Source organism: Phaenicophaeus curvirostris, chromosome 9 (genome assembly GCF_032191515.1).
Source record: "Phaenicophaeus curvirostris isolate KB17595 chromosome 9, BPBGC_Pcur_1.0, whole genome shotgun sequence".
Classification (NCBI taxonomy): domain Eukaryota; kingdom Metazoa; phylum Chordata; class Aves; order Cuculiformes; family Cuculidae; genus Phaenicophaeus; species Phaenicophaeus curvirostris.
The window spans coordinates 31092409-31104830 of record NC_091400.1 but is presented as its reverse complement, the minus strand read 5'-3'; the positions used below and the strand labels follow the sequence as shown (position 1 = coordinate 31104830).

Below are 12422 nucleotides of genomic sequence, written 5' to 3'. Positions count from 1 at the left end.
ATGAAATGGAAACAAGATTTAAAAATCAAACACCAATTTTGGCATCTAATGCACTGCCCGCTAGTCATGTATCCCCTGGATTTCGCAGGCCAACATCTAAGAGTAAGGTCTATTTAAAAATTGTTCAAGTTTTAACTACTCTTAACAAATAGCATCACAACATTTATTGTTTCTACTACTTTTATATCCTGATTCCATATGAAATAGAAGTATAAGATGTTGTTGAAAACCCTTAAACCCTTATTCTAGTATTAGAATCAGTATGGATCTATTCTTAAAATACTGCATACAACATTTAATTAGCAGCAAAAATTTATTTGTTCAATAGGGCACCGTCCGTTAAACTTTAGCAATGCATCTGTTTTCTTACACAAGCTGCAAATTTCATTTTAATCTTAATTCTGGCTATATTCTTGGAATGATCATGAATTAATGGCTTATGTACTGAATAAATAAGCCTGGATTTGCTAGCCTGTTTATAAATAATGCAGTCTACAATGCCATCACCACCAGTTTTAGCACAGTCCATTGAGTGTTGTCAGAACCAAAAGATCATGGTAACACTGAGATACTACAATCGTAATATTCATTTGCTCTGTTCTCCTGCTCGAAGTTGTTCCAAATCCCACCCAAATTTGTGAATTTTCAAATTACTTGCGCTTCAGATTAATTTAAAAAATATTTATGAAAATGGAAAAATAGGAAATTACACGGCCACATTCTACTAATGTGGCGTATGTCCCCATATACCAGTTCCAACCTCCCCAGTTAAAATAAGGCCAGGATGCAGCAAGATAACACACAGCCCAGTCCTACAAGGCAGATATTTCCAGATCCCAGCACTTTTCTAAGCCTATGGTACAGAAAGGGGCTCCAACATGCTCCTGGATGGAGCTGGTGGAAGTTTGCTGGCAGGAAACCTGTGCTAGTTTGTAAGGTGGGGTTTGAGATAACTAATAGCAAAACCCTGACCTACAAAGCACCAAGTTAAATCAGCATGATTGACAACAGTTTTGGTACCTCTGTATGCTGCAGGCACAGATAGACTCAGATCAGACTTTGCCTTCATTTTATCAAGTTAACAGGAGTGGTTATGTTAACAGCTTTATTAATTTCTGTCCCTTCTGTAGACATCCTTTCAGCAGAATTCACCTCAGATGAAAACATGAGTGAGGCTGTCTGTCCAAGGATTCATCCACCTCTACAAGAAAGCTAACATTGCAAAATCATTAATCTTTGCTGTATTCCCAGTTTTATTGCAATTCTCAGCCACACAGGAGAAAGGCAATCAGGCAGACGATTTCACTGCAAAGAGTTCACAATTTTTTAAATTTCTCCTTCATTTCTGAACAGTGATTCAATCTGCTTTACTTTCTTCCTTACCTGCAAAAGTTTGCCTTCCAAATAATTTATTTCTTGCATGAAGAAGGGTCAAAATATTAAACCACTCTTCAAAAATAATAGCCTCTTAGATAGTTTTAAAGTAATTCTTTAATTAAAGTGGAGAAACTGGGAAAGTGTCTTAAAAACCCATAAGGATTCTTATATTATACTGTACAGATATAATTACTACCTACTTTAACATGCCCTGAAAGTAATGATCAAGTCTTAAATGACTGAAGTTAAAGTTCAATTAAATCTGATGAAGGGAATGCTGAAAACTGGCCAAGTTATTAAAATCTGCATAATTGGACAGTACATGGTATCTAGAAAGGTTGAATGGAATCAGAATAGACATTAATAATAATAATAATAATGATGTTTCATCTGACAACTGGCAGACTCTGATCTCCCCAATAACAAGAAAGAGGAAACCATAGGCACTTCTGGGAGCAGAGATAAAACCAGCCACAAGCCAGGAGAAAAGAGGAGAACAGAGTTGCAACAACAAACAGGATGAGAATGCTTAAAATTTTAAAGTTATTAGAACTGGATACTGTGTTATTTTTCCTTCAGTCTCCACTGAGCAAAAGTGGTTCTGAGACACCAAGAGATGGAAGCTGCTTCTTTCTTGGTTAGACTTGATGATCTTAAAGATCTCTTCCAACCTAACTGATTTTATGATCTTAGGATTCCCTTGCCATGGTGAAGATAAAATCTAAAGACACAACTCTTGTAAAATGTCCAGACTCAGTTTGCAAATCAAAGGTTAAGATGGATTGTCAGACATTGTACCTTCATAATTATTCAAATCTCTTAAACCAAGGTCCCAAACAGAGATAGCCTTAAAACTCTCTAGTTCCAACATGCAGATTAATGGTGGAAAAATACAACAGGTACTTGAAGATAGAGTTTGCCTAAAGTTCACTACAAATATACACAACTGTCAAAAAAACTCAAGCAGCATTTTAGATTGATGAACAGTTTTCAAAGAAAACATCACAAGTAAACTCATCAATTTTCTCCATTTTTGTCACTGCCTCCAAGGTCACTCAAATAAAACCTATAAAATTGTTAATAATGCTTCTACCTTGTAACATCCTGTGGAAAAAGGAGGAAGGAACCAGAATCCCTCCAAGAAAGGGGAGGATATAGCCAAGCCAAAGACGTTGCAGAGGGAAGAAAGGCTTGTTGTGCATGTACTGATACTGAAAATGCCAGCAGATAAACTCTCTGTTTGAGGTGGTTGTCAAACTGCTTTGGACAGCTGGATCTCCCTGCCTTCCCTGGTCCTACATGGAAGGTGCATACACATGCAGTGGGAAAAGATGTGATGACAAGATTGACTCTAGAAATTAAATTAGCTGAATTCTATATCCAGGTGCCAAACAGTGCTCTAGGCAATCTGGCAAGATACAGTGAAATAAGATTGGTGCCAAACGTGCGTAATGATGACAACAGGGATCTTAAAAAAAATTCTATTTACTTCTGTTCTTCATTTTGTCTGGAGGATGTGTACTGACTTCGTAGAATCACTGCAGCAAATTGTAAATGATCTATGAAATGAAAAAACCCTGTTCAACCACTGTAAAGAGATATTGCAGACCAGGCTTTTCAGTCACTTTTGAACTGTGCTATTTGATGTAATCTTGAGCATAACCATATTACAAAAGGCCACCAAACTTACATGTGCACACACATGCTGCAAGAACATCACTTAGTGCAAGCGTATTAAACACAGCAGCACAGTTTAGAAATAAAACACAGTTTCATTGCCCAGAAGAATTCTCATTTTAAGGGAACCTTTTCTCTGATTGAAATTACAAGGAAATTGCTTGCCTTCTTTGTGCATGTGAGAATTTTACAGCAATTTGACTGAACTGACCACTATGAGTTATACTGTGCATCTGTTTATATCATAACTCCTTGCCTTTAACCAACGTGCATCTTTTTCACAGTCCATCTCTGTATAAAAGAGAATTAAAACTACAACTATCAGGGCTGGTGCCTTATGAATCCCAGGGCATTTTCACATTTTCTCCTCTCTCTTCTTCAATCATTCCCCACTGTTTAACTGCGGAAACTGGAAGAATGAAGTATAGCAAGTTGGGCCATAGTCTCCTCTGACTTTCTTTTGGAGATCATGAATATTATAATGCAGAATTTCCACTTCTTTCTAAACAGCAACAGGTGTGTATTAGTGTACATAACTGGTATTTCCTTTCCTGAATGCAGACATTTAGGTCAAAGTACCCCATGGTACCACCCAAGTGAAAGGGCTGAACACTAATCCTGCATTAAAAGGGTACATTAGCAGAGTTCAGATTTCTATTTTGTATGTAATAAAGGCAAAGCAACAGACTTTAATGGACAAATTAGCTCTTCACAATTGCTATCACTGAAATACAGCTGAGCTGCATTTGCTGGGGAACATAGTATTTCCTTAGCACACTTCAGAAGAATTAAATGCCTTGCATCTCTTTACAATTCTCAGGAAAAATAATCTTCTCACTTTTCTATTCTGGTGAGCTCTGTGGAATAACGGGGCAGAGGCTAATGGCCAGTTTGCAAATTAACACAGCTGGAGAACACATCTGTATCTTTCTTCCCTCCTGGCTGTTTTGATTTTAAGTTCTTTTATTGTTCCATTTTTGCTCTTACTTTCTCCATCATAAGGAGCACTTGCAATTTTTTACTTTTAGCATTAATGGTTTTGTCAAAAAAATTATGGGACCAGTAAATATACCCCAGATAAAGGCTTTTTTTCTTGAATATAAACCACAAATCTAATCTTTTTTGGATGCTGTTTAGGCTTTCCCTGCATAGGAAAGACTATATATGATCTATGTGAACACATTAGTGATTGATGGGAATGGTTGGACTCAATGATCCTGTGGGTCTTTTCCAACCTAGTGATTCTGTGACAACAGCAAAATAGAAACCTAAAATGCAGGTCTAAGACTTAATGCTAAGCAACTCTCACCTAGGTATATGCATGTTTAGCCAGTTAAAATCCGTGAACTTATTTTAAAATGTTAATTTTTCTCCTTTAATTCTGCATGAGGGAAAAATGTTTTCAAGGCACCCTTCAGTCCCAAGGAAAATTTCCAGGGCCCTTCTGCTCCAACACTAAAGCACACGTTGGTACTTAAATACAACACCACTGACAAGGATCTGGGATTTTAATTAGCAGGAGAATTCTCAGCATTGAACAAAAAAGACTGAAGAGTGAGAGCATTTTTAAAAAGCATGTTCTCTTAATGCGAACACAACAAATTGTGAACAAGTTGTGATCTACTTTTTACCACAAGCTGCATCTACAACCCAAACTCCATCTACTCTTAATGCTGTCTTGATAAAAGAGAAGATTAAACAGTCATTCATTACAGTCAGGGATTTGCCCCTCAGTTCTGTCTCTAAAGACACACCATTTAAATGAGCAGAAGTAATTAGGAATAAAGAGGATAATCTCTGTTAATGAGGCTATCTGATTAAGGCATTATACAGGCAATAAATCTCTTTTTTTGTTGTTGTTGTTTTTACATTTTGGTCAACAGTTAAAAAGTTAACAAAGCTAACGCTGAGTTATCTCACTGAGCTTCTGAACTATGTCCCTTAGTAAGATAAAAAGACTTCTGTGCATTTGTTTTTTTTTTTTTAATTAAACATGAATGCAAATTCTGTTGGTGTCTAAGCCAGATATCAATTATAAGCTTGGCTCCTATTTTGACTATTACCTTTTGCAGATTGAAGAGACCTGCTTGCCAGCTAGGAGGGAGGCTGGGGAGCAACCTCTCCAAAGCTTCTGTCCTCACAGACTACAGACCCCTCCTAGGAGGAGCTCAAGGGGTTAATGGCCATTGGAGAGCTGACTGACACTCTCCTCCCTGGGGAAACTTTCCTCACCTATCAAAGTCATGGGGAATTATGGCTTTATCATTTTGACTTGTTTCATACTTGTTTTTCATTTCTTATAAGCAGTAGGGTGTTTCCTGAACTTCAGGGAATGTCAAAATTTTAATGATTTTTTTCTGATATTAACAACCAACATTTTGAGCTCTCCTTTTTTGTCCCAGGAGAGCTGATCTCCCATTTCACTTCAGTTTCTACAGACAGATGGAGAACAATTAATCCCACTACAACAGCAACAGTATTTCACTTTCTTCTGCCTTTCCTTCTCCATAATTAATTTACCCAATGCAGCCTGCCATTAATCAGTTAGGTAAAAAGGCTTGTCTTTTAATTTAAATACATCAGGATATTTGATACATATTCTCTTTTTCAGTTAGCACTTCATGGGCTATTATATCTGTGCAAGACCTACTTTCAGTCTCTGTACAAATGCTTCACTAGGGTTTTATGATGACAAAGTGACTGAGGTTTGCTCTCAGGATTTCCATAGATAATTTCCCCTTTCCCATAAAGGGATCTCTTACACGGCAGGATGCAGTGCTGATCAAAGCAACTATACCCAAATCTCCTTATTTCTTAGCAGTGGAAAAAGTCATAAATGCATCCCTGACTAAAAACTACTCCCACCTGGAATGACTTGGTTCTCCAAGATATTCAGACAACCATGCATTAATTTTGGTGCTTGTCCAACTCACCCACAGCCTATACCCAGCTGATGTGCTGCTTTTCTGTGAGCATCTCACACCTTTGCTTGTTCTGGATTACCAAACCTCACTGGGGACAAACATCGACAGATAACAGCAAAATCCTAACTTCAACCTTCAGTGGTATATTTCTACTCTGAAACAAAAGCATTTTGGGTCCCTGCAGTATATTTACCCTGTTTAATAAATAACAGAATATTCTTATTATCCATATAAACATATAATCCTTTTCAAATCTCCTTAAATCCTTAAACTCAGTAATATTGGTATTGGTGACCTGCATGGACTAACTATGGTTTAGACAAGATATGAAGGGGCATATTAATTGTCTGGAATTAGACTGGGTAATCTTCTTTTTTCTATTTAGAAAGAGCAGCCAGAGGAGCTTTGTTACCACTCACTACCTTCTTTTTTTTATTTTTATTTTTAATTTTAAAAAGTAGTTCAATCCAGACTGGGTTTTGAGAAGACCCAGAGAAAGAAGCTATTTTGATTCAACCAACCCTACTGCTACCTGTGTTTCTAACACAGCATCTGTGTAATGCATGTCCATCACAGAATAGTTTGGGTTGGAAGGGACCTTAAAGATCATCCAGTTCCAACCCCTCTGCCATGGGCAGGGACACCTCCCACCAGACCAGGCTGCCCAAGGCCCATCCAACCTGGCCTTGAACACCTCCAGGGATGGGGCAGCCACAGCTTCCCTGGGAAACCTGGACCAGGGCCTCACCACTCCCGTAGTGAAGAAATTCATCCTTAAGTCTTGTCTAAATCTGCCCCTCTCCAGTTTATACCCATTGCCCCTCATCATATCACCACACGACTTTGTAAACAGTCCCTCCCCAGCTTTCTTGTAGCCCCTTCAGGTATTGGAAGGTCGCACTTTGAATTCTTATATTTAGAAGTACAGCACTGCTGCCATGCTGTCACAGCACTAACTCTGGCCAGCCACATGAGAAAATCGTGTTTAAGTTGGTGAGGAGCAATGTGTGCTTAAGGACTCCACAAAGTCAAAACATGAGCATCAGCTAAAATTGGTTATTCAGATTTCATCTCCAGTATCTCTGTGATTTTTTTTTTTTTCCAATACCTGGCACCAGAGCTACTCTCGGAGACATCAATTTAAAGATGCTCTGAAAACATTCAATCCTCTTTGCTCTCAGTTTAGTCGAGGAATTCTCTCACGAGAAGGGCTGCTGACGAATGGTGCCTCTGAAATGCAGCTCCCCAGGAGAGTATCACTGGAAGATTTTAAAAGTAACCTCTAATGTAATTAACTCACTGGTAGGCTTTAATGGTTTAACATTTGGAATATTAATATACCAGAGCACGTTCAGCAAAGGATGGCAGAGCTAAAAAGTGACCTGTGGCACAGGAAAAAAGCTTCAGGGTGGCTGCTCCCCACAGCCACATGTATTTCTGCAGAATTAACAGAGTGCCAACAGTCACAAGAAAGCCTTCCTGGAGATTTGCAACTTATATTCATCTCAGCCAACAAAAACACGCAACAAAAGTCTGCAAAAATGTCTCATTTTTGATGAGAGCTTAAACACTAAGAGGCGTTTTCAGGACATTGAATACTGCCTTTCTGCAAAACAATACTTAATTTTATTTGCAAAAAGAATTGTTCAGAAAAAAGTAACAAATCAAAGGTTATGTTTCCCTAATTATAAATCAAGATCTGTCATCCTTTCCTACAGAAGTTAGTTGTATATGGCAAAGCTTCTGCCAAGCTTGTTGCACTTACTTTCCTTACTTCTAATAAAACTTTATCTTTCTCAAAATAGTTTCAGCAGAGCTTGAAAATCAGCAGTCAATATGTAATTACTTTCAAAGAAAAGATCATTCTTATGATGCTGACAAAAAAAATCACAATGTGATTTTAGAATCAATTAAACAGATACAAAAATTTTATCAGCAGAGATATTTTAGCCCATTCTAATAAAATACAGCAACCTTAAATGTTTTTTCATGACAGGAAAGTATTTAGTTCATAGGCTCTGTGTCAGAAACTTGTCTGTGGGAACCCAAGCCCTATGTTTTCCTCCTCGATACAACTTAAATACAATCAATGAGAAGTAATATAATTTTCCGTGATCTAGAAATACAGTAGCAATTAAAACTGAAAAGGAAGCACAAATATCTTTAATTATTTTTAGTGCATGTTATTGGATCTACTGAAATACTGAAGATGGCAATAGCAATGTCATGAAGAAGATAATTCAAGTTTTGGTGAATAAAATTACTCACTTTTTGTGCAAAGTGGGTCTCTGAACCTACTGGAGGTCTGTGCAGGAGGCAGAAACCCACATTCAGGGAGTGGAAATCCCAGAAGTAACGACTTGTGTCCAGTTTTTGGCACTGCCCTTAACAAACCTATGGACCACTTGGAGAGTTCAGAGGAGGCCAAGTAGTTTGCTTTGTTGTGTAGAAAGCAAAACCCAAGAGTATGGTTTGAGAGCACTGAGGGGTTTAGCAAGTAGCAATCAGAGCAACGTGGGAGAGCAGAACCTTCCCACAAAGGTGTGTTTTCCATGGGGCACTGAGGACCTCATCATTAATCACATGCACTTCTCCACAACTGCCTCTCTACCTCCTACCTCCAGACCACCCAAGGTCTCTGCTCACCACATGGCTTATACGCTACACTGAGATTTTTTTCAAATCTTCTACTTTCCATTTAATGTTCCTAACCCCATTATGTGGCTCTTGCTCTATCTTCTTTCTTCATTTTAATTTCTGCGCTTTCCATTGTTTGACCAGTCTTCCTATTTTGATTCTGCTTTTTCATGTTGATAGATTTTATCATCCTATATCTTTCAGCCACTTTTATCCTCTACCCACTCATTTCTTCCTTTCCTCTACCCATCAATAACTTCCTTATCAGAAGAAAACATACTTGTTAAACACATATCATGATTTATTTCATTTATAAGAATAAGCAACCTCCCAGTGTGCAGTGTTTGATCCAGTGACTTTATTGTTGTATAGGATCTGTACTGCTTACACCAAAAAGAATTATTGCTCTGAATGAGAACCTCACTAGAGTCTATATACGACCATCAGTAAATCATCACAACTTAACACATGGTGATTACAAAATCTATCAGCTGAACTTGTCTCTGATGATGATTAACTTCTGTTTTTTCATCACAGTCTAATATAGATCGAGTAATCCTTCCTCAGGCAAGGATCATATTGCTTCTCCAACCACTGCCCTGTATCAGAAAATCAATTGCACTCTGCCTGTGCTTGGCTGCTAACAATGAAGTCTGCACCACACTGGGAAGTACCGCACGTATATTTGGTCTAAAGCTAATGTGCACACACGGCTGTAGCTATGCTTTTGATAAGAAAGGGTTGATGCGTGGTTTGGAGGCACATGAGAAGTGCACATCACTAAAATCTGCCACTCTTTGAAGATGCTTTTATCATTTTGTGATCTTCCCACTTCATGAAAGAGCAATGCATGAATTTTTCGTAACTATTTTCTGGGAAACCCTACCTTCTCCTTTTATTTTTTTCCTGGTAAGGCCAGAAGACACGGTGGCTATATGTGTAAGCAGATTTTGTGAAGTTATTTTGGGGTGTGTTATTAGAAATAGATAATTAGAAACAGATAAGGAAGCTTAACTTTATGCAGATGCAAACTGACAGAAATTTACTCATTTTCAGAGCTGCTGGTCACATCTTTAGGCAAGGAGGGTTAACAGCTTTGTGGTACTGACCAGGATGTTGATTTGACCAACTGAGGCATTTTTAATGCTCCAAATATCACAGTTTTCCCTAGCAGATATTTGTCTCAGTGTGTGCTCATAAAAATACTATCAGTTGGTGCTACCAATTTCTAGAGAAGCAGCCAAAGAGAAGTACCCAAACATCTAATCCAAGCTATCAGTTCAAGTACCTTGTCACAGGTTGTTCAGAAATAGAACAGCTATCTGGTGAAAACACAGACGCTCATTATAATTCATTGATTAGTCCTTAATTTTGCAGTTACATGTGCTAGTAATCATATCAAATTGTTTAAAAGAGGTGAAAAAGCTGAGCTGTTTATATTCTGTAACTATTCTGTAACTTAAGTTGAATAATTCTTCTGGGCATTTACTGCATTTTCTGAACACATTTTTGTTACCGCTCAGCTGCTGCAGCTCCAAGACAGGACTCAGTTACAGCCCTGTGAACAATGACTAATTCTCAGCTTTCCTCTCAGAAAAAATCCAAAATCTTGCCTTCCTAACTCCTAGAAGAGCAGTAGAAAGACAATCCTTTTCTCCAGGGTTCAAATCAATGGTCAGCCAGCCACCGTGCCACCTCTAAGCTAGAAGCAGCCAATAAGCTTTTTATTTATATAGATCTATATGACGAAAATAATGTAATTCTTTAAATTAATAGCACCCAGGAAATGAAACCATAAGCTTAGTTTTAAGAAGCAGGCCACCAACTTTGCTTTCTCCTGCTGAAAACAAAAGGTAGAAATTTGTGTGCATGTTCAGAACGCTTTGGTTTTGAACATCTGCTCATGGTGGTGACCTCATGCATTCCTTCACGCCTGGAGAGGTTTAGATTGGATAGTAGCAAATATTATTTCCCTGAAAGGGCTGTCAGGAAATGCAACAGGTTGCCTAGGGAAGCAGTTGGGTCACCAGCCCCAGAGGGATTTAAAAGACGTGTGGACATGGCACTTAGGGACTTGGCAGCATGAGGTTTAGTGTTGAACTTGATGACATTAAAGGTTTTTCCAACCTAAACAATTCTGTGATTCTGTGAAAGCTGCATATTGAATGCACATAATAATTTTACCATGACATTTTCACTAAAATAATGTGCTATCTATGTTTCAGGTGAGTAGCCTGGGCAGTTGTATTAGTAGATTGATGAAAATAAAACCAATATCTTGACAAATTCCAAATTAATCCATACATCTAAAAAATGTTCCAAACAATTCTACAGATATGTCATAGCAGCAAAAAATAATAACAAATAAATAAATAAACAAGCAATTCCAGCAGGTTAACCAGCAGTGAGCATCGAGGGCAGGGATGAAGGTCAGCATCACCCCAAGGGAGATGCAAACATCAGGTGTTACATAGGACATCAAGAGTTACCTTCGCAGTCCCAGGCGTGAAATGATTTGTAGTTAGGTTTTGGATGCTTTTGTCTCCTTGCCAGAATCTGGTGTCTAGCCTGGAGCCCCATGAGCAGAGCACAAAGGGAGAATAGTAGCAGCAATATCCTCCAGGTTCACAAGCTGGGAACATGAAAACCCTTGAGAAAAAAACCCAGATTTTTAGCCTTTGGTAGCCTGGGATCAATCTGTGGGAAATGAAAAAGAAATGTTTTATTAGACAGGGAAATCAACTGCAAACAGCAAATAAAGACCAGTTGTGGTAAAGTAATGAGATAATGATCACAAAGTTCATCTTTATACCTTTGTGCTGTAGAAATACCCATAAGTAGTAAAGGTGAAGTGCTTCCCATATAAAGCCAGGGTATGTGTCTGCAGCATAAAAGGAAAAATAAAAACCAAAATAGGACATTTTAAAAACAATTAAAGCATTTGATATTGTCCATTATAATACCAGGCCTCCTGCAGAGCTGGGCTCCCAAGTAGGTCCAGAATTGGATAAGAAGAACAAGAGAGCAAGTATACAAGATTTTCTTAATCTGAGACAGGTAGCTTTAGGGATTTTTATGCTGGCTAGGGGCATGTGCAATGCCATAGGAGAGCACGAAGGCTGCAGCAGACTTCATGAAACAAATCCATACCAGTCTGCTCACATGAAACCACTGAAAATGCAGAAACCTGAACACAAAGTGAATTTCTGCACAGCTACAGGCGACTGGAAAGAAAAATAATTTCACTGATTGCAGTAATGTCTTCATGGCATTTCCCAGTCTGCTTGTTTTTCCTTACCACACATGAAAACTTCTACACATCAATATAGTACCACAGAACCAACAATCTTTCATTTTATCGATATTTTTTAATCATATGTCATGTATAATAGATAAAAGAAACATTTTTTTTATTTGTAAATATTGCTAATGTTTCAGAGCTTATTTGCTGCACTAGGCCAGCACAGCATTCTTTTGGGTTTTTTTGTGGGGGTTGTTTTTTTTTTTTTAATACAGAGTCTATAACATAGTTTATGGTCTGCATAAACCACATTTAAAGTACATAAAGAAATCGCTTTATTTCTGCAGTTCAACAAAGATCGAAATTGGCTTGCAGTTTGTTAACTGAGACATCTCTATCTGAACTAACTGAATTATCCCTTCACACACTTTAAGAAATAAGCATCATTTGGTAATATACAAGCACTTCTAATGTTGACAGAACAAAATGTTGACTTCTAAAGTTGACAGAACAAAATGTGTCATGCACCTGGTCAGTCAAACTAAAGGTAATCAACTTGGTCAAGC

At 38.0% G+C, this 12422-nt stretch overlaps 1 long non-coding RNA gene across 1 annotated transcript in view; it reads right to left on the bottom strand.

Moving 5' to 3' along the window:
• Window positions 1–11842, bottom strand: part of LOC138724024 (uncharacterized) — a 31477-nt gene extending 19635 nt beyond the window's left edge. Inside the window, exons 1-2 of the long non-coding RNA XR_011337965.1 lie at window positions 11778–11842; window positions 11105–11264 (exon numbers count right to left, since the gene is read on the bottom strand). This is a non-coding gene — a long non-coding RNA (uncharacterized lncRNA). The remainder of the gene's footprint in view (window positions 1–11104; window positions 11265–11777) is intronic.
• Between the last annotated feature and the right edge of the window lie 580 nt (window positions 11843–12422).